Consider the following 25,043-nt stretch of genomic DNA (forward strand, 5'->3'; position numbering starts at 1 on the left):
GCGCCTCACCACGCAACCAACCTGCTGTAACTGTACTCTTTACCCCCTCGGAGTTATTTCTTCGCCGCAAGAACATGCCGCTACCCTTCGCTGTCCTCACGGTGACCTTCGGAACGACAGCCATGCTCGTCAACAACCCTCTCTCATCTCCAGTGACACTGATTCATGGTGAATCGACGAACCGGCTGAACTTCTGCAACTTGACGACGACCGAGAAACTGCCCTCCCGCCATCGCTGGACTCTCTTACTCCTGTTCCCCTGTCACCCCCACCGCCCTCTGACATTCTGTATAGCGCCATCGATCAAGATCTCACTTCTCCCTACCGTGACCAGCTGTTCCACCTGTTACACCAATTTCGTTCATCGTTTGACGCGTGCCAGTCTCCCCTCGGGCGTTCATCACATGTCCACGATACCATCGATACCGGCTCCCATCCACCTCTGCGACAGCGCCCATATCGCGTGTCAGCGACAGAGCGTCGAGTCCTCAACGAGCAAGTGGACGACATGCTCGAGCGTGGGATTATACAGCCGTCGCACAGCCCTTGGTCATCCCCGGTCGTGCTGGTTCGAAAGAAAGATGGCTCCATAAGATTCTGTGTGGATTATCGCCGCCTAAACACAATAACTAGGAAAGACGTTTATCCTCTACCACGCATCGATGACGCCCTCGATTGTCTGCAAGGTGCGGAATTCTTTTCGTCCCTGGATCTGCGTTCTGGATACTGGCAAATCCCCATGTCCAAATGCGATCGTGAAAAAACTGCTTTCGTCACGCCCGACGGACTATGCGAATTTAACGTCATGCCATTTGGTCTTTGTAATGCCCCCGCAACATTCGAACGCATGGTGGATAACGTCTTGCGCGGCTTGCGCTGGAATACGTGTCTTTGCTACCTCGACGACATCGTTGTTTTCACGGCCGACTTCTCCACACATCTGACTCGTCTGCGCCAAGTGTTGACCTGCCTCACCGCCGTCGGCCTGCAACTAAATTTGAAGAAATGCCACTTCGGCGCTCGCCAACTGACCGTACTCGGCCATGTCGTATCCAAAGCGGGCATCCTTCCGGATCCGGCAAAGCCTCGCGCTGTTGCCGACTTTCCAAAGCCCTCTACTCTCAAAGGACTGCGGAGTTTCATTGGCCTCTGTTCCTACTTTCGCCGCTTCATCCGAAATTTCGCTACAATCATTTCGCATTTCACGCGGCTTCAAGCCCAGAACTCCTTGTCGTCATGGTCCCCTGAGTGCGATGAAACTTTTGTTACCCTACGTCGCCTCCTTACTTCACCTCCCATCCTTCGCCATTACGACCCTAACGTCCCGACAGAAGTACACACGGATGCTAGCGGCGTGGGCATTGGTGCTGTGCTCGCCCAGCGAATACCTGGATTTCCAGAATACGTTGTCGCCTATGCGAGCCGCACGCTGTCCAAGGCCGAGATCACAGAAAAAGAATGCTTGACCATTTTGTGGGCGATAACCAAATTCCGACCATACCTCTACGGCCACCCCTTCGACGTAGTCACCGATCATCACGCTTTGTGCTGGCTGTCATCGTTGAAGGATCCATCGGGTCGCCTTGGCCGCTGGGCTCTGCGCCTCCAGGAGTACGACATTCGAGTCGTCTATCGCTCTGGCCGTAAGCACTCTGACGCTGACGCCCTCTCCCGGTCTCCGCTGCCTTCCGACACTGCGACCATCTCGAGCATTGACTCCGAGCTGTCCTCGTTGCGCCCGGTAAACATGCTTGTGGAACAGCGCAAGGACCCCTGGATTACATCTCTCGTGCACCATCTGTCTGGGCCCCCTACGGCAGCTGCCTCTCGCTCACTTCGGCGACAAGCCCGCCACTTCACTCTGCATGACGGTCTCCTCTATCGTCGCAATTACATGCCCGACGGTCGAAAATGGCTCCTCGTCATCCCTCGCCAACTACGAGCTGAAGTCTGCGCCTCTGTCCATGCCGACCCCCAGACTGCTCATGCTGGTGTTTTGAAAACCTACACTCGACTTCGGCACCGGTACTACTGGCGTGGAATGTACAGATTTTTACGCAAGTACATTCACTCATGCATTGCGTGCCAACGCCGCAAGTCTCCGTCACAGCGCCTTTCTGGCCCATCGCAGCCATTACCTTGCCCTGCCCGTCCCTTTGATCGCGTCGGCATCGACCTTTACGGGCCCCTGCCCTCTACCCCTTCAGGTCACCGTTGGGTTATAGTCGCCATCGACCATCTCACGCGCTATGCTGAAACAGAGGCTCTTCCGGCGGCTACAGCGCGAGACGTGGCCTTCTTCATTCTCCACCAGCTCATTCTCCGCCACGGCGCCCCTCGTGAGCTTCTGAGCGACCGCGGCCGTGTGTTTTTATCCGAGGTTGTCCAGGTGCTTCTGCAAGAGTGCCGCATCGTTCACAGAACCTGCACAGCGTACCATCCTCAGACCAACGGCCTCACCGAACGGTTTAACCGGACACTCGGTGACATGCTCACCATGTATATCAGTCCCGACCATTCCAACTGGGACCTCGTTCTTCCGTTCGTCACCTACGCATATAATACCGCCGTCCAGTCCACCACAGGCTATTCTCCGTTCTTTCTTCTTTACGGCCGCGAACCTACAAGCATGCTTAACACGATTCTTCCCTACCATCTTGATGCATCTGACTGCGCAACTGCTTCTGAAATTGCCAAGTATGCCGAGGAATGCCGCCAGCTCGCCCGTTCCCTCACGTCCGCTGACCAGAATCGACAAAAAGAGCGTCGGGATTCCGGTAGTCAAACTCACGTACCCCTTTCCCCCGGCTCACTTGTCTGGCTCTGGATCCCTGCTGGCTCTCCTGGCCTGTCGTCCAAATTCCAAGCCAAATATCAAGGCCCTTACCGTGTTCTTTCTCAACCTTCCCCTGTGAACTATGTCGTCGAACCACTGACACCCTCCTCTGACCTTCGCCGTCGTGGCCGTGAAACGGTGCATGTCAGTCGCCTCAAGCCTTATCATGACCCCTTGATCTGCACTACGCCTTGAGTCGCCAGGATGGCTCCTTTCATCCCCGGGGGCCATTGTAAAGACGAAGATGTGACAACGAGGTAGCGGCAGTGCTATCGCTGAGCGCGTGCTGCTGCCGGGCTCTAGAATAACCGCGGACGCCTAGAAGGCCTCGTTCTGCGCCTGGTTCTGCCTTCCTGGTTCTGGTGGTGCCTGAGCTATTAAACCCCCTTTCAAAACCATATATTTTAAAGGCTATTAGCAATAATTTATGCGTGACATTTCCTTTTATTGCTGGTGCTGTCGTTCTGGTTCTGAAATAAGAAGAAACTCTTGCCCAAATATTGTAGATAGATGGGGTTAGCTTCTCACCGTTCGCTCCGCTGTCATAGCCAATTGCTTTCGAGACGACCTTCATGGGGGCTTTCAATTCTCTATTGCTTAAGACTCTTCTTAATGTGATCATCCCAGACCACTTTGTTCCGTCGCTAATGAAATGCGAGCAGCAAGCCAACCTAAAGCGTTGCCACAGAATATCATTTCTTGGAACAGCTGGCCGTGTTCAGAACACTTTCGAGATATAGTGACGCCCTAAAGTGAGGTTTTTACACTGTCGTGACAATTTAAGGGCAATAATCTAAAATTCTTCTAGCTGCGGCGTGACATTAGAAATGTGTGTCACTTTATGCGAGGATGGGTCAGCAACTTCGCATAATATTTGCACGCCGAAGTTTCACGACAGATGCAGCGCAGAGGCGCTGCTGCGAAATTCAAGAAAAAAATCCACATAAAAATGAAATCTAGATATTATTTTGTCCATTACTGTAATGGCAGTCGCTTATCCTTTCTCTCTGTGCCTTCTCTCTCTCATCGCTCCTCCTGGCCGGTATGGCATGTGTGCACATCCAGTATTCTTTACAAAAAGAAAGAACTAAACGAACATCACAGAGAATAAACAGGTAACAACACCTCCTCACAATCATGCGCCCGTACGCAAGTAATTTCATTTCTCCTACCGATAACACTATAGGTTCTACACCCGCGCACCCTGTGCACGTTTAAGCACAATGTCGGGTGCTTCCTTTTTGCAGCAAGAAAAATTAATGCAAACGCGGCAGACTTTGCTTGTACACAACGGACTAAAAAAAAACAAAAAAACTAAATGATGCTCACTTCGGTGACGCGACAGAAATGCGTGAGCGGTCGCCATTACGAATTACGCTCATTGATCACTTATCAATATCTTTTTGATTTCATTTATTTTTCGTTTTTGGCGTCTTCGTTCTCGTCTTCTTCTTTTAACGATGCGACATCGGTCACATGGCCTCACCAGACACATGACCTGAATGTCTGTCTACGAGCGTAATACACTGTGTTTACAAGGATAGAAAACATCAAGAAGCATGCAGCCTAAACGCTTCTCACGGTTTCGGGTCTTGCCTCAAGTACACATGCACGGGCCATTATCCGTTCCTGCGCTTATTTCCAGCGCGTAGTCAAGCAGCTAATAGGTGTGTAGTCTCCACTTTGTGTACACTTTGCATTTGTTGAAGTTGTAGCAGCATACGTTGCAAACCCGTTACCCAGACGCTATGTACAGCTCGTAACGGTTACGCAGCGCAAACAAAAGCTTCAGAATGAAGTGTTGTGCAGTGCCGTTCGCACCTTCAGACACCGCTAGCGTCAGCCAGTATACACACAATGGGTCTAGCAGACGAGCAGCGAAACGGTGGGGAGAGTGCAAGTTAGGGCCGCTGTATACATACTGCGAATGCGATGCGTGCTCGGCTAATGCTCGTAACCGTGTTAGGCAGAGGTTCCCGCTGATCCGCTGCGCCGCACCGTTAAAGGCGAGTCCAGCAGAGGCGCTGGCAGTCAGCGCAGCTCTTGACAGCGGTGGGCGAGCGTAGTGGCGCCATCGACCAAAGGGCTTGGTTCCGCCTAATGATGATGCAGCGACGCCGTAATAGCGGACTCTTGCGGTCAATTACCCGAGACGAAATACGAAGCGTTGGCGCCGCTCAGCGCGGCTTATATAGTTTCTGCGTGACAGAGGGAAGGGTCGGAAGGCGGCCGGTATATGTGTGGTCTGTGCACAACAGACTCGTGGTTTGCAGGGCCCGCGGTCAATTGGAGACGTTCTCAGCAGTTCGGAGTGGGACACGTGGACCGCACTGATGAAGATAACGTGGACTGACAGATGGACTGACGTAAACTGCAGTGACGATGATAATATCAATGCATTGTTGAAGAACTAAAAACAACACCACGGTGCCCGACCAGAAAGAAGAAGGACAAACGCTGTCCTTCTTTCTTGTCTGTCGTCGCGGCGGTGTTTTTAGTTCTTCAATGATACACCAACTCGCTCAGTTGTCGGTTCTTCTGCAATATCAATGGAGTCTTGAGAAATGCAACGTAGTCATTAATGAGTTAGAACTGGAAGGGTCTGTGCAGCCGGAAATGGCGACCGCCTTTTTGATATCATCACAACCGCCAACTTTGTGATGTCATCAGAACCAGCCCAAGGTGGCAGGTAAAAGTTAAAGTAATGAATGGACGCGAGAGCTTGCTCGTTATGACGTAGATTTGAAGCAGGCCACAAGTCACCGAAAAGTCACTTCAGCCGCATAACAGAGCCATTAGGGCACTAATAAAGGCCGAATGACCTTGAAATGCTAGTAGAAGGTTTCTTCTTACAGTATAGAAGCTTCCTGCTTGGCTTGCGTTTTGAATGATCCACTACACGGAGCATTCTAGGAACATTCATTTCGCTGCAGCTGAACGCTGAGAATTTTGACCAAGACTGTACGTCATAAAGAGTCCCTCATGTCTCTATCCTTGCCTGCAGTGCAGGACATGTTTGTTGTTGTTTTTTCCCGGGAGAACTCGGCTGTAGAAGTTAGAACAAAAACCTAGCTGTTATGGCATCAGTGGTGGTAACAACTTTATTTTGAAGCAAAAAATAAATGAAGGCTCCGAAGGGTGGGCTCCTACTTGTCCAAGAGTCCACGGCTCTGGAGTTCACGTCCACTAGCCATGTTTGGCTGTCTGGTTGAGCAACTCGCAGAGCGGCCTCCCATGAGGAGGAGAATGGTTTGAGTGGGGCAGGTACTCCCATAGGTTGGAGGCATTCCCAGAGGGACTGTATAAGAGTGCCCGCAGTGTGACTGCAGCAGTGGCATTAAGGTAGAGCGCCCGCCTCGGCTGCGGGAGGTTGCGGGCTCTACTCCCGCAACCGCCAGCCTACCCAGTCGGTTTTTGTAGCGATATCTACATTACGGTAGCATTTCGACGGCGGCGCCGCCACCCTGTGGCTGCGCCGCCACGCTGTCACGTGGTTGGTCACGTGGTGCGGAGGACCTGGTGGCGGCGCGGCGCCGTGGCTGATCACGTGGTTCATCACCTGGTTAATCACGGGACCAGCCACGTGGTGCAGAGCAGCTGCAGCTGCCGGCGGCGCGGCGCGCCGGCGATACCGAGCTGCCACAGCTGTGCGCATGCGCCGTGTGAAGTGGCACGAAGATGAAGGAGCGCCCCGTGAAACGGAGCGGCGAAGGACTGACTTTGCAATTCAACTCAGCAAGTTCCACTTTGACAGCTGTAGCTATCACGTCACTCCAGGTTTAACCAGAGCTAAAACACAACCAACTTTTCTCAGATGGGTACCAGAGACAGTCCCGGTCAGGCGCTCGGCTTTCTCTGGGGGTCTTAGACGATTGAGAAAGGAGCCCGCGACTACAAATCCCATCGCCTTTTGTGAGCATTCTTTGTATTCGTGGTCGCCGTGGTTAGTCCAATTGATTTCGTCGTTGTAATAGACCTTTAACGCCGCCTTGAACGCAGCCCTTGGCCGCCCCACATGTTCAGCAGCGTGGCAGGGACAAGGTAGGGTGGTAGCGCTGAAGGAGGTAAGGTGTGTTGTAGCAGTTTGTCGACAGTTGCCTCCAGACCGCACTGTATTTTGAATCTAGTGCATGGTGACCTGGTGGGAAGGTGAAGTGGCTGTTTTTGTAATGAGTGGTGGTCTGGTGGTATGTGAGCAGTGCCTCCGAGGTTTCCTGCGAGGCTTTGGGTGTCCGATCTTCCGGGGCCTGAATGGATATTTCTCAGGCCAGCGCATGAACGCGCTAATTACCGGGGATCAAGGCATGCCCAGGTTCCCACATGAGGATTATCTCTTGGTTAAGTTCCTCATGGCCTGTGTCGCTTTGGGATGTTAAACCCCCATAAACTAAACTATTGGGTGAGCGAGTGTCTTGATGCGAAAATTCGTCGGGTAAGTTTGGTGTGATATTGCTTTGCGGGTATTGTCAGTACGCACCTTGGGAGTCGGTGCAGGTTTCCGCGATTCTAGGATCTCGTGTAGCGTGTATCTCGTGTAGTGTGTATACGATGGCCATGCCCTCAGCCTCCTTATTGTTTTATTGTTGTTGGCGTGGAGGGTGGTTGCAGTCTTGATAGTGCCATCCACGAAAGCGGCGGCAGCGGTATAATAGTCTGGTAGGGTGTGTTGAGCTGATTCCACGTACAGGATGTCTGGTCTGCTTCTGTGCTGTTTGGTGTAAAAAGGAGGAGGAAGATGAAGAGGAAAGGCAGGGAGGTTTGTTATTATAATATTTATAGTTTAATTTATATTATATTTATATTATTTATATTATTTTTATTCTTACAATTATCATTATCATTTAACTACTCGGCTATAAACATCAGTCTCGATCTCCTGCGTGCGTTCTGCACTTCCCGTTTCATTCCAGTGTTATTTTTTGTTTACTTCTTCCGTCCTTACCATTCATTTTAATTTCGTCCAAGAATTATTTACCTCAAAAACTGTCCGTGCCCCCCAATTGTTGGCCAATCCCCCTATGTGGGCATGTGCCATAGCATGTGGACAACAACCACAACAAGAACAACCGGTTTTCTGCCCTGCGCGGGGGGAAAGGGGTGAGAGGACAAAAGATAATGAAAAGAAGATATTGAAGTCACTTTGCAAAGTCAGCAAGCGTTAGGCAAAGTCACAGCTTATCGTGCTGGCCACAAGTTCTCAAGAAGCGGATCAGTGCCTTGGAGGCCTTCACCGCAGACGATTGCCACGAACAGTGGCCGAGAATCTTCATTTCCGTCAGTGGCCGTGGATCTAGATGCTCCATTGCACGGCCGAGAGACTGCCTTTCGGAGCTGTAGGCAGGGAATTCACAAAGAATGTGGGCTATAGTGTCGTCACACCCGTAGATGGCACATGCAGCGCTATCAGCTATTCCAATTAAGGAAGAGTAATGGTTGGTGAAAGCTACACCAAGCCACAGGCGACACAGCAAAGTTGCTACATATTCAGCTCTGGCCTGTCGTCGGCCCTTGTTTAGCTTGGGGTTCATATTTATGGGTATAGGTTTGATGCGCAGTTGGCCCTGGATTTCAGGTGGGCTGACTGATAGTTTCGGGAAGGTCAGCAAAGAGGGGGGGGGGGGGGAGTAGGAGGTGTTGTCCGGTTTCTGTGCGGGTTAGTCGTAGTATCTGGTTGCTTCGTAAAGGCTTCGATTAGTTCTGTGTTAGGACTGTAGGTACTCGGTGCGAATAAGTGGTTTGTGCTTACTGCTTGTGGTAGGCGGAGTGCTGAGTTGGCCGCCTTTCTAATAAGCGCATCAGCTTTGTCTTGTTGCCTTTCGGTGAGCAATTGATAAGGAAGCTGGTAAGTCAAGCGGTTGGTAATGAGGACGCTTGCCATATTAAGGGTACCTTTCCTATACGGCCTTAATACCTGTCATATTAGGGCCATGATTGCGTGTGGCCGAGATACGGTATAAAACCACGAAATGAATATATATATATATATATATATATATATATATATATATATATATATATATATATATATATATATATATATATGTTGCGAACGTAGGTTGCGTTGGCTCCGCAGAATAAAGATTTAAGAGAAGTGGGCACTTCTACAAAGACACTTTTATTTATCAACGTTTCGACCACGGTGCGGTCTTCTTCAGGACTGTAGTGGTCTCGCGTCAGATGGACGTTTTAAGTTTGTGAGCTCAAGAGCAGGGAGAAAGGAGTGTAACACGCAAATAGCAACAACGGTTCCAAAAATTGAAAAAAAAATAAAAAATACAGAGGTGGGTGCGGGAAGCAGACAGGGACAATATTGGGGGAGGAAGGGGGGAAAACTAGTATAGTAAGGAAGGGTGGGCTACAAAAGGAGATGGCGAAACGAGAGAAAGGGAGAGGAAGACGGTGCGGGGGACATGGGCAGCACGGCGTACGAAAGCAAAACGTGCAAACAAAACACACAAACAAAATGCACAAACACAAAGGGCGCCGCTGCAGATGCGTGGCCAAAGAGGAGCCGCTGCGCAAATGACACTGGCAGTGACGAACAGGCCAAACCAGGCGCCTTTTGGGGTCTCACTAATTTCCGGTGAGCCGAGGGCTAGAACGTTAAGGAAGTAGTGGGCTACGTTAACGAGCACATGTTTAAGAACTTACTCACGGGGTCTGGGTTTCACTGAACGGTGCACCCCTCTCCGTGGGTGGGTCGTTGAACCGACCTCGCCGGGAATACTTGTTTGTAGGGGAGGAGGGCTGGGCTAGCTGTGTGCAAAGATTTCAAATTGTCGGAAAATGTAAGGAAAGAACGTCAAAAGCTTATCAATACTGCACGAGGCAGGATAGTGTAAGTAAGGAGGGTTATGATTGCCTGGGATATACACTAGGAGTTATAAAAGGTATATCTGAGTTAGCCAAGTAACGAGAAATGTAGTATTATTTTGTTTTGAGGTCGTGAATAAAAGAAAGGGTACCAGGCTTTTCGTTAAGACCTTCTTGAATAGTATTAAACTTGTGGACAAAATAGGATTCACGCTGTTCACGTTCTCGCCTGTTTTTGAAGCCCCCTTGAATAATTGTTACTTTTAGTTGGTCAAATGGGTGTCCTTCTGCGTTTACATGCTTGGATAGGGGAAGGTTTGGAAGAGACTTGGCGTGTGCCCGGTGATTGTTAAATCGAATGCGGAATGCAGTGTTTGTCTGTCCTATGTATTGCTGGTTACACAAAGTGCATTCAAGAAGGTAAATAATGTTTGATGAGTCGCAGTCAAAGTTACCGTTGATTGAATGCTGGAAAACTGACCTCGTACTAGTTGCGGAACACGTAGTCTGCATGTGCCTGCAAACTTTGCAGCGACCCTTACCACAGGGCTGGCATCCATATTTTGGGGTTTTGTGTTCCTTGGAGTGTACTAGGTGGTTCTGAATGTTTTTGGCGCGCCTGTAAATCACGCGGGGTGCGCATGTAAATATTTTCGATAGTCGTTGACTTTGCTGGAGAATGTTAAAGTGCTTATTAAGAATTCTGTTTATGTTCGGTGCGTTACTGTTAAATGTGAGGATAAGGTTTGTAGTGTAATCATTTCGGTTATCTATTTGGTGCCCCTGGAGTATTTGACTACGGTTAAGATTTGAAGCTCTGCTTATGGCGTCATCAATAAGGGAACGTGGATAGCGCTGTGCTAAGAGCACGTTGCGCATGTGTTCGGAGTTTTCATGAAAGTCTAGGTCGTTAGAGCAGATTCTTCGAAAACGATGGGCCTGCGAATAAGGGATGCTGGTTTTGCAGTGACGGGGATGGGCGCTTTGAACATGTAGATATTTTTGTGAGTCGGTTGGTTTTCTATAAACGGTTGTACTAACTGACCCCTTGTCCACCAGAATGTCAACATCAAGAAAATTGATTTGACTGGCTGAGTAGGTGTGCGTAAACTTTATGTTTGGGTGCACGGAGTTGAAACTGTCAATGAAATGGATAAGTTGTTGTTCTGTGTTTGTCTATATTATAAAAATATCATCCAAATAGCGCTTGTAAAAGTACGGCTGAATTGGACAAGAAGAAAGAAATTTTGACTCTATATGATGCATGAAGATATTGGCATAATTTGGGGCCATTCTTGTCCCCATAGCGGTGCCACTTACTTGCAGATAATATTGAAGATCAAGTTCGAAGCTATTATATTCTAACACAATTTTGGCTAGTGTTCCTAACACGTTTGGGCTTGGAGATTCATGAGGTTTCTGCTGTTCATAAGATTCTAAAAGGGCTGCAATGCCGTCGGCATGGGGAATGTTTGTGTATAAAGATGTTACATCCATGGTCACAAGAAAGGCTCCTTCTGGTAATGTTATATTGTCTATCTGGCGGAGAAAGTGGTTTGTATCTTTGATGTAGGATGGATGTGTGGCTGGAATGTGGCTAATTAGTATGTCAATGTACTTTGATATTGGTTCTGTGAGAGTGCCGATTCCTGAAATTATTGGCCGTCCAGGAATACCGGCTTTATGTAATTTAGGGAGCATGTAGAAACGCCCAGGAGAAGGATGGGTAGCCGTGAGTGCCTTGCATAGTTTCGGGGAGATTTCATTGCGTTTTGTGAGGTCGAGGAGAATGTCAGATATAGCTTTTGAGTGCTCGTCGGTGGGGTCGCCATGCAGTTGTTTATAAAAATGGTTGTCAGAAAGCTGTCGGATGCCTTCTGCTATATAGTCATCCCTGTTCAAGATAACAATGCCTCCGCCCTTATCAGCTGGCTTTATGACGATGTCGGTACGGTTGCTGAGCGCTTCGAGAGCAGTACGTTCTCTTTTAGGAAGATTGTCTGGTCCTAACCTGCGGTTCTTAAAATTTTCAACAATGTCATTTTGAACTGCCTTAATATAGATATCCAAGTGTTTTTCCCGCCCGATGTTGGGAGTCCAATTTTGGTTTGCTGAGTGGAAGTCCGTGTTTTGGTGGGGGTTTTCGGGCTTATCAAAGAAGTATTCTCTCAGGCGAAGTTTTCTGGCGAAGTCGTCAAGATCTTTCAGGAGTTGGAATTCATTGAATTTGCCTGTGCGGGGGCAAAAAGTCAGCCCTCTAGATAGGACGGCTCGCTCATACTCTGTGAGCGATGTTAGAGATAGATTGGTGATGTTGTCTACACTGTGATGGCCCTGTTTTGAGAGTGTTTGCCCTTGGCTGACCTTTGACTGAGCGATATCGGGGTTGGGAGAATTTGATCCAACCGCACTTAGTACTTCTTTCATCCATTCGTCATGGGGAACTTTGTCCCGTGTAAATTTTCTAATTTTGATTATGCCAATTTCTGAAGTTTTTTTTTGTTCTGAAACGTTCTAGTTCCTCGGCCTCCAGCGCGGAAACAAGAAGATTATTCCGAGCCCGACGCTTCTCTGTTCCTAGTATCACCGAAGCTTTCTCAGAGTGCCGTATTGTGAGTTTGAGCAACTCTAGGGAAGCTGATTTTAATATGTCGTTCCATTGCTTTTTGTCTCCTTCTGATAGATTATTCATTGATGGTATCAGCTTCACTTGTAGACCTTTCGGTACGATATTAGCCCGAAGGTACGTTTTTAAGGTTTTAACATGAAGGTCATGTCTAAGCCGCTTATCAATTATTTTTCGTAATTTATGAAAAGCTGAAGATTTGAAACATTGCTGCCGGTGATATGAGAACAAGGGAGGCGGAGTACTCACGCGGCCTGTGTATCAGTCCCGGCGCACTCGCTGGGCGGAACCACAACGCTTCCGGAGGTCATATGATAAAACAGGTGTGCTGGGGATCAGTCCACAGTTATATGACGGGCTGCTGGTGATGGGTTGCTGTTCTGGTGCAGAATCCACGGCAGGTTTCCGCCTCGGTTGCATACCTCTCTTCGGGCTTGCCTCTCGACACGATGGCTTGTTTGATGTGCTCGCCTCGGCTGAGGTGCTTGCTGTAGGGGAATGTGCTGCTGCTGTGCCACTGGTGGTCTGGGGTGGCTGTTTTAGTGTGGCGCTGCAGTGTTCCCTCGATGTCCGGGAGGTGAGTGGTGGCCTGGTGGTGATGTCTGGACGGCTGGCTGCTGCTTGTCTAGTAGAAATAGCTTTTTGGCCTACGACTTGTGCAAATGTTCGAGGCTCTGGAGTACTCATCGAATTTTGCTGCTGCCGAGGCTGTGGATGTTGTGGAGCGTAGTCTCTCCATTGCCCCAATGTGAGGTGGCGAATTCGGAGGAGTAAATTATAGATATTCCATGACAGCAGCGAGACTCCACCGAAGCTGGGGTGCACGCCATCTGCAGACAGAACTGTGCTAGGGTGGAATATTTCCATTTGGTGGTCTACGAAGAAGGTGTTCTGCTCTCGTCGGCAGATGTCGACAAGAAGGGCATTAAAGGTCTGGGCCTTCTGGTTGATATTTACCACTTGAGGCCTGTTGGTTGAGTTCCTTCGCAAGTTTGGAGCCCGAGGAAGCACGAGCGTTGCAAAAATGTTAATAATATCCGGTCTTCCTATTCTGATTTGATGTATTAGTTGCACGTACCGGTCTGCGGCGGTGGCGGCATCCATGATTGCGACGTCGTTGCTTCCGACGTGAAGGACGATGTCCGACACACCTCGTGGTACCCAATCCAGGAGGTTGGGGATGTCTTCAATTTTGGCACCAGGTTGGCAGATAAATGCTGGGGTGTGCGGGATTGCAGGATCAAAGTGCTGATGTAAATATTTCACTTGAGAGTCCCCGATGATGGCGGTAGTTGGGCTCTCGACGGGGAATTTCCAAAGGACGACTTCGCCAGAAAACTTCGCCTGAGAGAATACTTCTTTGATAAGCCCGAAAACCCCCACCAAAACACGGACTTCCACTCAGCAAACCAAAATTGGACTCCCAACATCGGGCGGGAAAAACACTTGGATATCTATATTAAGGCAGTTCAAAATGACATTGTTGAAAATTTTAAGAACCGCAGGTTAGGACCAGACAATCTTCCTAAAGGAGAACGTACTGCTCTCGAGGCGCTCAGCAACCGTACCGACATCGTCATAAAGCCAGCTGATAAGGGCGGAGGCATTGTTATCTTGAACAGGGATGACTATATAGCAGAAGGCATCCGACAGCTTTCTGACAACCATTTTTATAAACAACTGCGTGGTGACCCCACCGACGAGCACTCAAAAGCTATATCTGACATTCTCCTCGACCTCACAAAACGCAATGAAATCTCCCCGAAACTATGCAAGGCACTCACGGCTACCCATCCTTCTCCTGGGCGTTTCTACATGCTCCCTAAATTACATAAAGCCGGTATTCCTGGACGGCCAATAATTTCAGGAATCGGCACTCTCACAGAACCAATATCAAAGTACATTGACACACTAATTAGCCACATTCCAGCCACACATCCATCCTACATCAAAGATACAAACCACTTTCTCCGCCAGATAGACAATATAACATTACCAGAAGGAGCCTTTCTTGTGACCATGGATGTAACATTTTTATACACAAACATTCCCCATGCCGACGGCATTGCAGCCCTTTTAGAATCATATGAACAGCAGAAACCTCATGAATCTCCAAGCCCAAACGTGTTAGGAACACTAGCCAAAATTGTGTTAGAATATAATAGCTTCGAATTTGATCTTCAATATTATCTGCAAGTAAGTGGCACCGCTATGGGGACAAGAATGGCCCCAAATTATGCCAATATCTTCATGCATCATATAGAGTCAAAATTTCTTTCTTCTTGTCCAATTCAGCCGTACTTTTACAAGCGCTATTTGGATGATATTTTTATAATATGGACAAACACAGAACAACAACTTATCCATTTCATTGACAGTTTCAACTCCGTGCACCCAAACATAAAGTTTACGCACACCTACTCAGCCAGTCAAATCAATTTTCTTGATGTTGACATTCTGGTGGACAAGGGGTCAGTTAGTACAACCGTTTATAGAAAACCAACCGACTCACAAAAATATCTACATTTTCAAAGCGCCCATCCCCGTCACTGCAAAACCAGCATCCCTTATTCGCAGGCCCATCGTTTTCGAAGAATCTGCTCTAACGACCTAGACTTTCATGAAAACTCCGAACACATGCGCAACGTGCTCTTAGCACAGCGCTATCCACGTTCCCTTATTGATGACGCCATAAGCAGAGCTTCAAATCTTAACCGTAGTCAAATACTCCAGGGGCACCAAATAGATAACCGAAATGATTACACTACAAACCTTATCCTCACATTTAACAGTAACGCACCGAACATAAACAGAATTCTTAATAAGCACTTTAACATTCTCCAGCAAAGTCAACGACTATCGAAAATATTTACATGCGCACCCCGCGTGATTTACAGGCGCGCCAAAAACATTCAGAACCACCTAGTACACTCCAAGGAACACAAAACCCCAAAATATGGATGCCAGCCCTGTGGTAAGGGTCGCTGCAAAGTTTGCAGGCACATGCAGACTACGTGTTCCGCAACTAGTACGAGGTCAGTTTTCCAGCATTCAATCAACGGTAACTTTGACTGCGACTCATCAAACATTATTTACCTTCTTGAATGCACTTTGTGTAACCAGCAATACATAGGACAGACAAACACTGCATTCCGCATTCGATTTAACAATCACCGGGCACACGCCAAGTCTCTTCCAAACCTTCCCCTATCCAAGCATGTAAACGCAGAAGGACACCCATTTGACCAACTAAAAGTAACAATTATTCAAGGGGGCTTCAAAAACAGGCGAGAACGTGAACAGCGTGAATCCTATTTTGTCCACAAGTTTAATACTATTCAAGAAGGTCTTAACGAAAAGCCTGGTACCCTTTCTTTTATTCACGACCTCAAAACAAAATAATACTACATTTCTCGTTACTTGGCTAACTCAGATATACCTTTTATAACTCCTAGTGTATATCCCAGGCAATCATAACCCTCCTTACTTACACTATCCTGCCTCGTGCAGTATTGATAAGCTTTTGACGTTCTTTCCTTACATTTTCCGACAATTTGAAATCTTTGCACACAGCTAGCCCAGCCCTCCTCCCCTACAAACAAGTATTCCCGGCGAGGTCGGTTCAACGACCCACCCACGGAGAGGGGTGCACCGTTCAGTGAAACCCAGACCCCGTGAGTAAGTTCTTAAACATGTGCTCGTTAACGTAGCCCACTACTTCCTTAACGTTCTAGCCCTCGGCTCACCGGAAATTAGTGAGACCCCAAAAGGCGCCTGGTTTGGCCTGTTCGTCACTGCCAGTGTCATTTGCGCAGCGGCTCCTCTTTGGCCACGCATCTGCAGCGGCGCCCTTTGTGTTTGTGCATTTTGTTTGTGTGTTTTGTTTGCACGTTTTGCTTTCGTACGCCGTGCTGCCCATGTCCCCCGCACCGTCTTCCTCTCCCTTTCTCTCGTTTCGCCATCTCCTTTTGTAGCCCACCCTTCCTTACTATACTAGTTTTCCCCCCTTTTTTTCTTTTATTTCTATTTTTTTGCTTCCTCCCCCAAATATTGTCCCTGTCTGCTCCCCGCACCCACCTCTGTATTTTTTATTTTTTTTTTTCAATTTTTTGAACCGTTGTCGCTATTTGCGTGTTACACTCCTTTCTCCCTGCTCTTGAGCTCACAAACTTAAAACGTCCATCTGACGCGAGACCACTACAGTCCTGAAGAAGACCGCACCGCGTTCGAAACGTTGATAAATAAAAGTGTCTTAGTAGAAGTGCCCACTTCTCTTAAATATATATATATATATATATATATATATATATATATATATATATATATATATATATATATATATATATATATATATATATATATATATATTTCAGGAGTGACAGATACGTTGCCAAAACCAGACCTTTGTTGAATGAGGAAGAAACCCTAACGTTAAGTACGCGTGGTTACTTACGGTAAGCTTCTCCACTCGGTAGGCGATGACGAGAAAACGCAATCGCTTCAAGACGTAAATTGTGCTCTAGGAAACGATGACACTCAGCGCGTGACAAAGCAAAACACTTTGTTGTCTGTATAGCGTTTTTTTTTTGTTAATCAGTGAATGACTATATAGCACAGCGCTATTCAAGAAAAGCATAAAAATGACGAAAAAAACATCTTGGTAAAGACTGAACGACAATTCAGAACGTCATGAATTAAATTACTTTGGCCCGAAGTGCGAGTTAGTTGAATCAGTTGTGTGATTTCCTAGTTGAGAGCAGCTTGGCACGCTGCACGAAAGACGGAATAATTGTCCGGGGCCCAGCTGTTTAAGTGCATTTAATCAATGAAATCCTTCCGAATTAACTTTAGAGTTGTGTTGAAAGGCTATAACAAATTTCCTCAGTGTTTTCTTTGTGCAAGAACAACCCAATGAGTTTTTTTGTTCGTTTCTTCGTATAAAAAGAATTGGGTACGCTTGTATTTTTTGTTGTGTTCTTTTCGAAGCCTCTTGTTTTTCTCGCGCCCTTCCTGTGAAAACTGCGCACCAACCAGCCCAAGTTTCCACCCTTCTGAAACTTTTTTTTTCTTTGCTGTGTAACGCACACATCTTGCGTTCTTTTGAGCTGTCGAAAGTTTCTGTACAAACAACAAAATGTTCCCAAGTGTATCCCTTAATGCCAGTGGTAACATTCTCTTGCGCGTGAGGTGAATTGGCCGACATGAGTGTCGCGTTGTCTTCTCATCGGGGATGAGCGCTAGAAACGTGTCGCGAACACTCCGGCTGCGCCTCGACCGGCTCTCACGACGTACTCTCTCGCCAGTCTTCATTCGAGCGTGACGTCTGGGCCTTGTACACGGAGACATGTCTTCCAGGTTGGCCCTCTTATTGAAGTCTCCGGGGCCAACAAAGTAGGGCAGCCTGGTAGACCATTGTCAGGGTAACCTCGTTTGTCCGCTTCCCTCCGTCGCGCCGCCTGCCGTCGGCCCGGTCGGATATGCAGTCGGCATCGCAGGAGGAGGCAAACTTTGCTTGCAATGTCCCCCATCCCTTCGCTCACCGTATTCTTGGCGCTGTCTCGGGACCAATTTGAGCTTGTGGAAATGTGTTAGCTGGCACGGGAGTGACAATAACGACCTCGGTTGGCGATCAACCTCACTGCTCGCAGTTGGTACAATGTAAATAGAAAAACGTTGCGTTTTTGTTGCGAGACTGAATTATTGAAGGACAGGAAAACAGCAAGTCTTCCTCCGTCTTTCTTACTTTTTTTTTAGTTTCGGGCTTTGAAGTTCGATTCTGTGACGGCCGCCGTTTGAAATATGTAGGACATGAGTGCAAGCACAAGCATATTAACGTTTCATAGAACTTGTCGGTCTAGTTGGTTTATTTTAGACACAGAACGTGTTTGTGTGTGCGTCGTGTTTCTTTCGCAGTCCTTTTTCCTTTGGTCAGCAGTTTCTAAGAGTTTAAGATTTACAGCCTTTTATCTGAAATTCAAGGGGAGCCAGTAGCACAATACTCGCATGTTCATGGATTGAATATTTATTTATTTATTTATTTATTTATTTATTTATTTATTTATTTATTTATTTATTTATTAACTCAAAGATCCCGGGTGTGGGGCATTACATGAGGGATGGGCATGATAGACTACAAAATGACGGCCTCAATCTTTTTCTTGAATTTGATGGTGTTGGTAAGGTGTATGGGTTCTGGCGGAAGATCGTTCCAGTAAAAAAAAAATCGTAAATGAGATGTAGTTCTTGCAGGGGGAGGGTACACTGACTAAATATCGGATATAAGTTGATTATAAATCAGGCTCGAAACATAGGACGGGAAAAAACGGGGGAAGAGAGGCTGCTGCCCTTTGAATGTTGTGCAAATTACTGTTTTGTGCTGTCACTAATGCCTAATGTAGTGAGCAAATGCGGCAAAATGTTAATTAAAAATGACACCATCTAAGCAGATAATTTCCAATGCTCTTCATTTGATTGCGATGTGCACGTCCAAATCATATCGCCCGAAGCCTCGTTCCGAGCAATCGCACATATCATATTCACTTCCAAACGAATCGTTTGTTAATCGCCGGCGAAACTTGATGATGGTTGATCTTCTGTGTCTTTAAAGCTACACTGAAGGTAAGTCGAAGTTGGTCTGTATCAACATTCTAACAGCAAAAAGACCGCAATCACTGAGAACGAATCGACCCTTTATAACACGAAAAGACTAGAAAAGTAGATTCAGGTGTCGCCAAGACCGGAGAAATCCGTATCTGCCGCACTACAGTCAGCATCCAATGTTCAGTTTACAGGGGCATATTTCGACTTAAATTAAGTTTTTCAGATTGTCAGCAAGCAGTATGCAATCAGTGAGCACATATTTCTTCGGCAAGCAATAAAATTCTGGGCCTCTGGGTGCAAAGAAGTCCGTTCTAAGATCTATTAAAATCAATTTCCGCGGAGCTGTGGGTATAAAGCAAGTCAAGCATGTCGCATTCAATCAACTACGAGACAGTGTCTTCATTACCTTTAGAATACAGCACCTCTCTTACACACAGGTTTCTATTCCATAGTACGAGGAGTTACTTCACCGTCCCCAGCGTTATTCATCCAGGCGGAGTCACCCCCTCCCCTCCCAAGTGGTCACTCCGCAAACCACCATGCGAGGGCAGGTTGAGATTAGGAGAGAAGGAGCGGAACAAGAGAGGAAAAATGCAGGGGCGCAGCAACATTTTGCTATCACATCTACTCCTTAATTAGTCAGAAAGAGTAGTGGAATTGTAATTACCAACTTAGAAATTTCATCGTTAGAAAGTTATAATACAAAGAGAGAGAGAGAGAGAAAGAGATGAAAACTTTTATTTCGTCGACGAAAGATGTAATTTTACAGTTGGTAGTTTGCTCAAAAAGTGGTATACAGATGACAGGCTTGGTGCGCTCAATTGGGGGTCTAGCCCCGTCTTAGTAGAGTATCTGTTACGGGTCCAATTGGATTTATTTTTGGAAATGTGGCGGAGAGTTTGAAGGATGCTTCACTCCCGCCACCGGTTGGCCCGGTATTGCACTACCTCCGGGATCGGCCTTGTCTTTAGCGCGTCATTACTATCCTGTCTTTCTATCCCATCTTTCAACTCTCCTACTATCTGCACGTGGTAGCGATTGTGGCTCGTCTTGAGGCAGTGGGCAGACCTGTGCACTTTCCTTTTCTTTCTTCCTGGCAACAATCGATCTATCTATCTATCCTTGAGCCTTTGGCGCTGGGCGACCTCCATGGTTCATTGTCACCATCCGAACTTGGTTCTCCAGGACGGAGATGAGTAACGCGGCCTACCACTGTTCAGCACTACAGAGCTGCAAGTCCTCAGGAGGGCAGTCCTTCGGACATTCATGTAGTATGTGTGCTAATGTGGCTTTACGGATATCAGTTACGGTTTCTGAAGTGTATTTTTTCTGTTCCTTATAAGAGTTAAAAGTGAGGACGCCCTGGAAATCTTCTGTTTGTAAACGTTAGAAAACAAGAACAGGGTAGCTGCCCTTAGATGCATTCTGTATTCAGAGTGCAGGTACATAGAACATACGGGTCACTAGAGGATGTGGAACCATCTGGCGCTCGGTGCCGCATTGTCAGCACTAAGCTTATGCCTGCGCATTGCGCATTCGCGCTCTGCAGGCGTATGGCTCGCCAGCGAAATTCAGTGCAAGCGACTAGCAGTGCATAAGTCTAGAGGCCGTCGCCCCAGACTTCAAGCATCCACTCTTCTGTCAACAAGTGCACCAGCCGCAGTGGCTTGCTTACTATTATGCTTGGCGGTCGAGCCCGAGTTCGCACGTTCTGCAGATATTAATGCTAATTTGAGGTCACTGTGAAAGGCCGTTGTCTTGCGGTTGACGTAAGATGTAATTTTACAGTTGATAGTTTGCTCAAAAAGTGGTATACAGATGACAGCAACCTACGTCATTTCCTTTGTGGGCAAAATTGTAGATTTTTAGTTTCTTTGTTAATTACTCGAAGTCAAAGTCAAATTTATTTCTCTCCGAGATGAAGAAAGGGGGCGACGGAAAAAAGCTGCACATGCGCAGCGTGACGAAGCCCGGCCCCCTTGGGTGCAGTTCAGCAGCATTAAAAAAATATACAAAGAACACTCAATGCGGCAACAAGTATTGTACAGGATATATACATATAAACGGCAATGTCCGGCTTTTATACATGAGATGCAAAAAGTAAGCGGCTGACATAGTACAATGCACGCGATACATGGCGTATATATAGTTACCACAGTAAGTAAGCCAGAAATGACGTTAGCTGTACAATATAAATAAAAAGGAAAGGGATATGAATCAGACAGCTGGACATAGCGCAGCGAAGGATAAGAAATGAAAAAGCAGAGACAATGGTGCGGAAACTGACAGAAATCGGATGCATTAGGATCTAATTTTGTGAAAACTGAGCATCCTTTAGCATCCACCCAAGCGCAGTCATACAGCTACAAAAGAAAGCTATACAGCTTTCACAGAAACATTGTAGTTGAAGAACAATTTGTCATAGTCCGCATAACCATATGAATTCATTCCGCGATGACACTCGCCGTCAAAACAGTATCAACCATATGTTCTGGTGTCGACCAGGCAGACAACAGTTTATCACCGACCAAGCCGGGGCACTCGAAGTCGGCAGGTGCTTGGTTCTTTACGACACCACAGACTCGAGAACAAGTGTGCTCGGCCTACCGGTGCATACAAGAGGTCATCTACAAAAGAACGTCCTGTTTGCAGAACTGATGCCTATTGCCTTGGTGGAGGCTACACACCACTGTCGTATCGATTCCGCGAAAACAGTACTCGCGTTCGGGTTGTAATATTCGAGAATCACTGTGCATCTTACCAAGCAAGAGATGCTTGATGAATAAAGCACAAACCTTCGCTAACCTACACCCTTTGTCAAAAATTTAGATATTCCATAGCGTTAGCTCTCAGTTGGTGTATGTAAAACTTGAAGAAACGGTGTGCCAGCGAAAACACAAGAGCGCAGCACAAGAAAAAGGTGGTACACACGGTCACAGTTGAAAGTCCAGCGTCCGTCCCTGTGTACCACCTTTTGCGTGTGTATGAGTCCTTGTGCTTTCGCTGGCACGCCGTTTTTTTTTCAAGTATAAGAGGTTAGAGCCCAGAGATGCTTGCTTTGCTTTTCGGCCGTGCCGTGTGCCTCGTTACGCATCCCCAGCATTAAAAATTTCATGAAGGTAAGATGAAATCATGTCGACCCCGCTCCGTAGAATAGGACTGTCACAGATGCTACACGGACCACACTGCACGGCTTGCAAGCAAACGCCTGGACTCTAAACTTTTGACAAAGAATGTACATCGAATTAGAGTCTTGCATGAGAACAAACAGACACACACGATATACCTTGTCCTGACCTCTACTCTCAGTGCAATGCCAGACTCAGTGGAGGTAATAACGCAAATTTCGGGCCCGTCCTTGAATTTCCGTTTTTGTTTCAAGAGACAAAGGCACGGCCAGGGCTCTTATCAATGGTCAATCAACGTGTGTTAAGTATACCGATAATGGTTGTATCTCTGAAAATCCTGCGTCACTGCATGCACAGGAAGAGGCCACTCAGCCTAGCTGCGGTTTTTTCCACTGCCTGGAAAGGAAGGAAAACGCATTATTTATTTATTCATTGCAGGTACGGATAATCGCATATTAATACTCACAACGAAAGTAAACATCTTGCCATGAAGCCGGACGGCGCCAGTTCTTCGTGTGAGACAATACATTTGGCCCAACAAGTAGTACCACAACAACCGCCGAAAAGCGGTAAGAGTGTAGTGGAAAATCCATGTCTTCAACCAACACCTGAATCACACCTGAAGGAGTGTGCGACGAGTTTTGTTAGTTCAGTGATGACCAGCGTTGTGACGTTAGAGAAAAGAATCAACCGATTACAATAACAATTTCTCTATTTGAAATGTAACCTTTTCGAGCGGTCACTCACAGCCCCCGAAAGGTAACTAAAAAATCCCAAAAGAGTAATCACTTACGTTATCTTTCTTCCGACTTTAAAACGTCATACAGATACAGACTGGAATGAGTCGGTACGGTTTCCTTGATTTGCTGTTCTGTGCAAATCGTACGCTGTTAATGTTGAGCAGCAGTTTTTTGTCCAAGTTTTCTTCGATAATTTTTCCACGTTTCCTTCTGAAAATATTCGTAGCGATACTGAAAGCTATCTTGATGTACGCGCTGGAGGAAAGGGCTGAGTTGTAACGTACGAAGACCTTGCGCACGAGCTCGTTGCTTAACAAAGCTCAGCGCTTCGTTATTGTTCGCGCACTGAGTAGATACAGCTTTTGCTCACTAATTAGGACATTCAGTTGTGCCGTCGTGAAGAAAAGTGGTCGGTATACAAATTGATTTTTGACTACAATGTAGCTTTTTGCTAGCAATCAATTACTAAAAATAATTCTACAGGGAACGTTGCCTCTTGCAAATATGCAATCAATGCGCATTACAAAATTCGAAGAAAATGTAATACATTGCATGTCCTCAATTACTTCTAACGCGGTTACGTACAACTCTGGCGACGACTATACTTACCGTACACAGTTGACGAGCTGTCTAAACCTCACGCTCAAATCAAGAAGGGTTCTCGAGTGTTGTGAGTGAACATTTGCGCAAGCTTTCAAGATGTTCTGTATATATACAGAGACATAACCCCGAGATACAAAAACGTGGCTGAAAAACTATGTTTTGATAGAGTTGGTCATAAAGGAGGAGTGCTGGAGTCTGCTTACACTCCAAGGATAAATTTGATCTATGTCACTGAAAAAGAAAGTACCAGAATAAATACACTGGCAAAGCTCGCACATGTTTCCGATCCAAGTATACTAGTTCTATGAAGTTTTAAAATAAATTACGTTGAAAAAGATGGAGAAAGGCCGTTAATGTAACTTTTTTGAAACGTGTGAAACCAATAACAACTCTTAACTGCTACAGGCCCTTAGCGCTCCAATTGTCTGGCGAAAGCTTTTGAAATCATGGTCAATATTTCCTAACCTTTTACCTCTAATTCAAAAACGTTCTAGACCTATATCAGTTTGGATTTTGAAAGGCTGCGCGATAACCAATCCGTTCTGCCCGTTTATAAAATTCAGCGCTGGAGGCGTTTGTCCCCAGACAGCGCTTTCTTGCTGCATTTTTCAACTCGGAGAGTACATGTGAGACCATATGGAGAGCCTGCATTTGCGCGGCTTGTGGGAAGCCTAGGCATTCGTCGCAAGCTGCTGAACTGTCTGAAGGAATTTATATCTTGCTGAAGGCTCCAAGTGCAGAGGGGCCCAACCTTTTTCAGCCGCCTCCTGCAAAAAAATAAAGATAGAGCACTACTGCGGAGTACTATAAGTACAACCCTTTTTATAGTGAAAATGGACTTCACAGCCACAGTGATGGCCCAGTTCGTCATTTGGTCTACAACTTGCGGATAGTATCTGCTTTTTTAACATTAGCCCAAAATTCTTGGGTATTATAATAGATAACCATCTGAAGTTTGGTTTGCACGTCCATTCTGTCATTTAAAAAAGCTTCGTGAGGCCTACATGTACTTTCAAAATGTCTAAAAAGTTTTCCTATGGATGTCCTTGTTAAACTTTATAATCCGTTTGTTCATTCACATATTCATTACTGTATATCTGTTTAGAGACACACGTATTCATCGCATCTGACTCCATTATATACGTCTCAAAGAAAAGCTCTTGGAATTGTTGCTCACAATATGCAGAATGAACATTCGTATGAATTATTTACAGTTTTAGGTATCCGAAGTGTCTACGACCAAGTAACTGAAAATACAGCTGCTTTAATTTATCATATTATCAATAACAGATTAAACATAACTGTATGTATACGTCACTAATTACGCACTAACAGTTACACTACAGGACATCGGCTCCTGCTTCCTATAATACACACTAATTATGGCTGACAAACACTAGAATTCATGGGTACTCGCCTATGGAATAGCCTTGATTGTAATCATCAAATTTCTCCTACGCTTCACGCCTTTCAAACACTATTGAAACGCTTCCTACTTAAAAATTCTCAATCCACATTCCTTTTATTTATTTATAGTTATAGTTTATTTATAGCTGTGTAATATGTGTTTACCAGATGTTGTAACCAGTGCGCAGTGCCTATTGCTCCAATGTGTTTTGTTTTTCCTAAATAGTTACGTCACATTTTGCTGTCGCCCACATAGAATGTTTGTTCATGTTAATTGGGACCCTTAAACA

General features: G+C 46.4%; 1 protein-coding gene across 1 annotated transcript in view; it reads left to right on the forward strand.

The window, feature by feature from the left end:
* Nucleotides 1–25,043, forward strand: part of LOC144093856 (acetylcholine receptor subunit alpha-like) — a 165,984-nt gene that overhangs the window by 66,470 nt on the left and 74,471 nt on the right. The gene's annotated exons all lie outside the window — the stretch shown is intronic.

Source organism: Amblyomma americanum, chromosome 6 (assembly GCF_052857255.1).
Source record: "Amblyomma americanum isolate KBUSLIRL-KWMA chromosome 6, ASM5285725v1, whole genome shotgun sequence".
Lineage (NCBI taxonomy): Eukaryota > Metazoa > Arthropoda > Arachnida > Ixodida > Ixodidae > Amblyomma > Amblyomma americanum.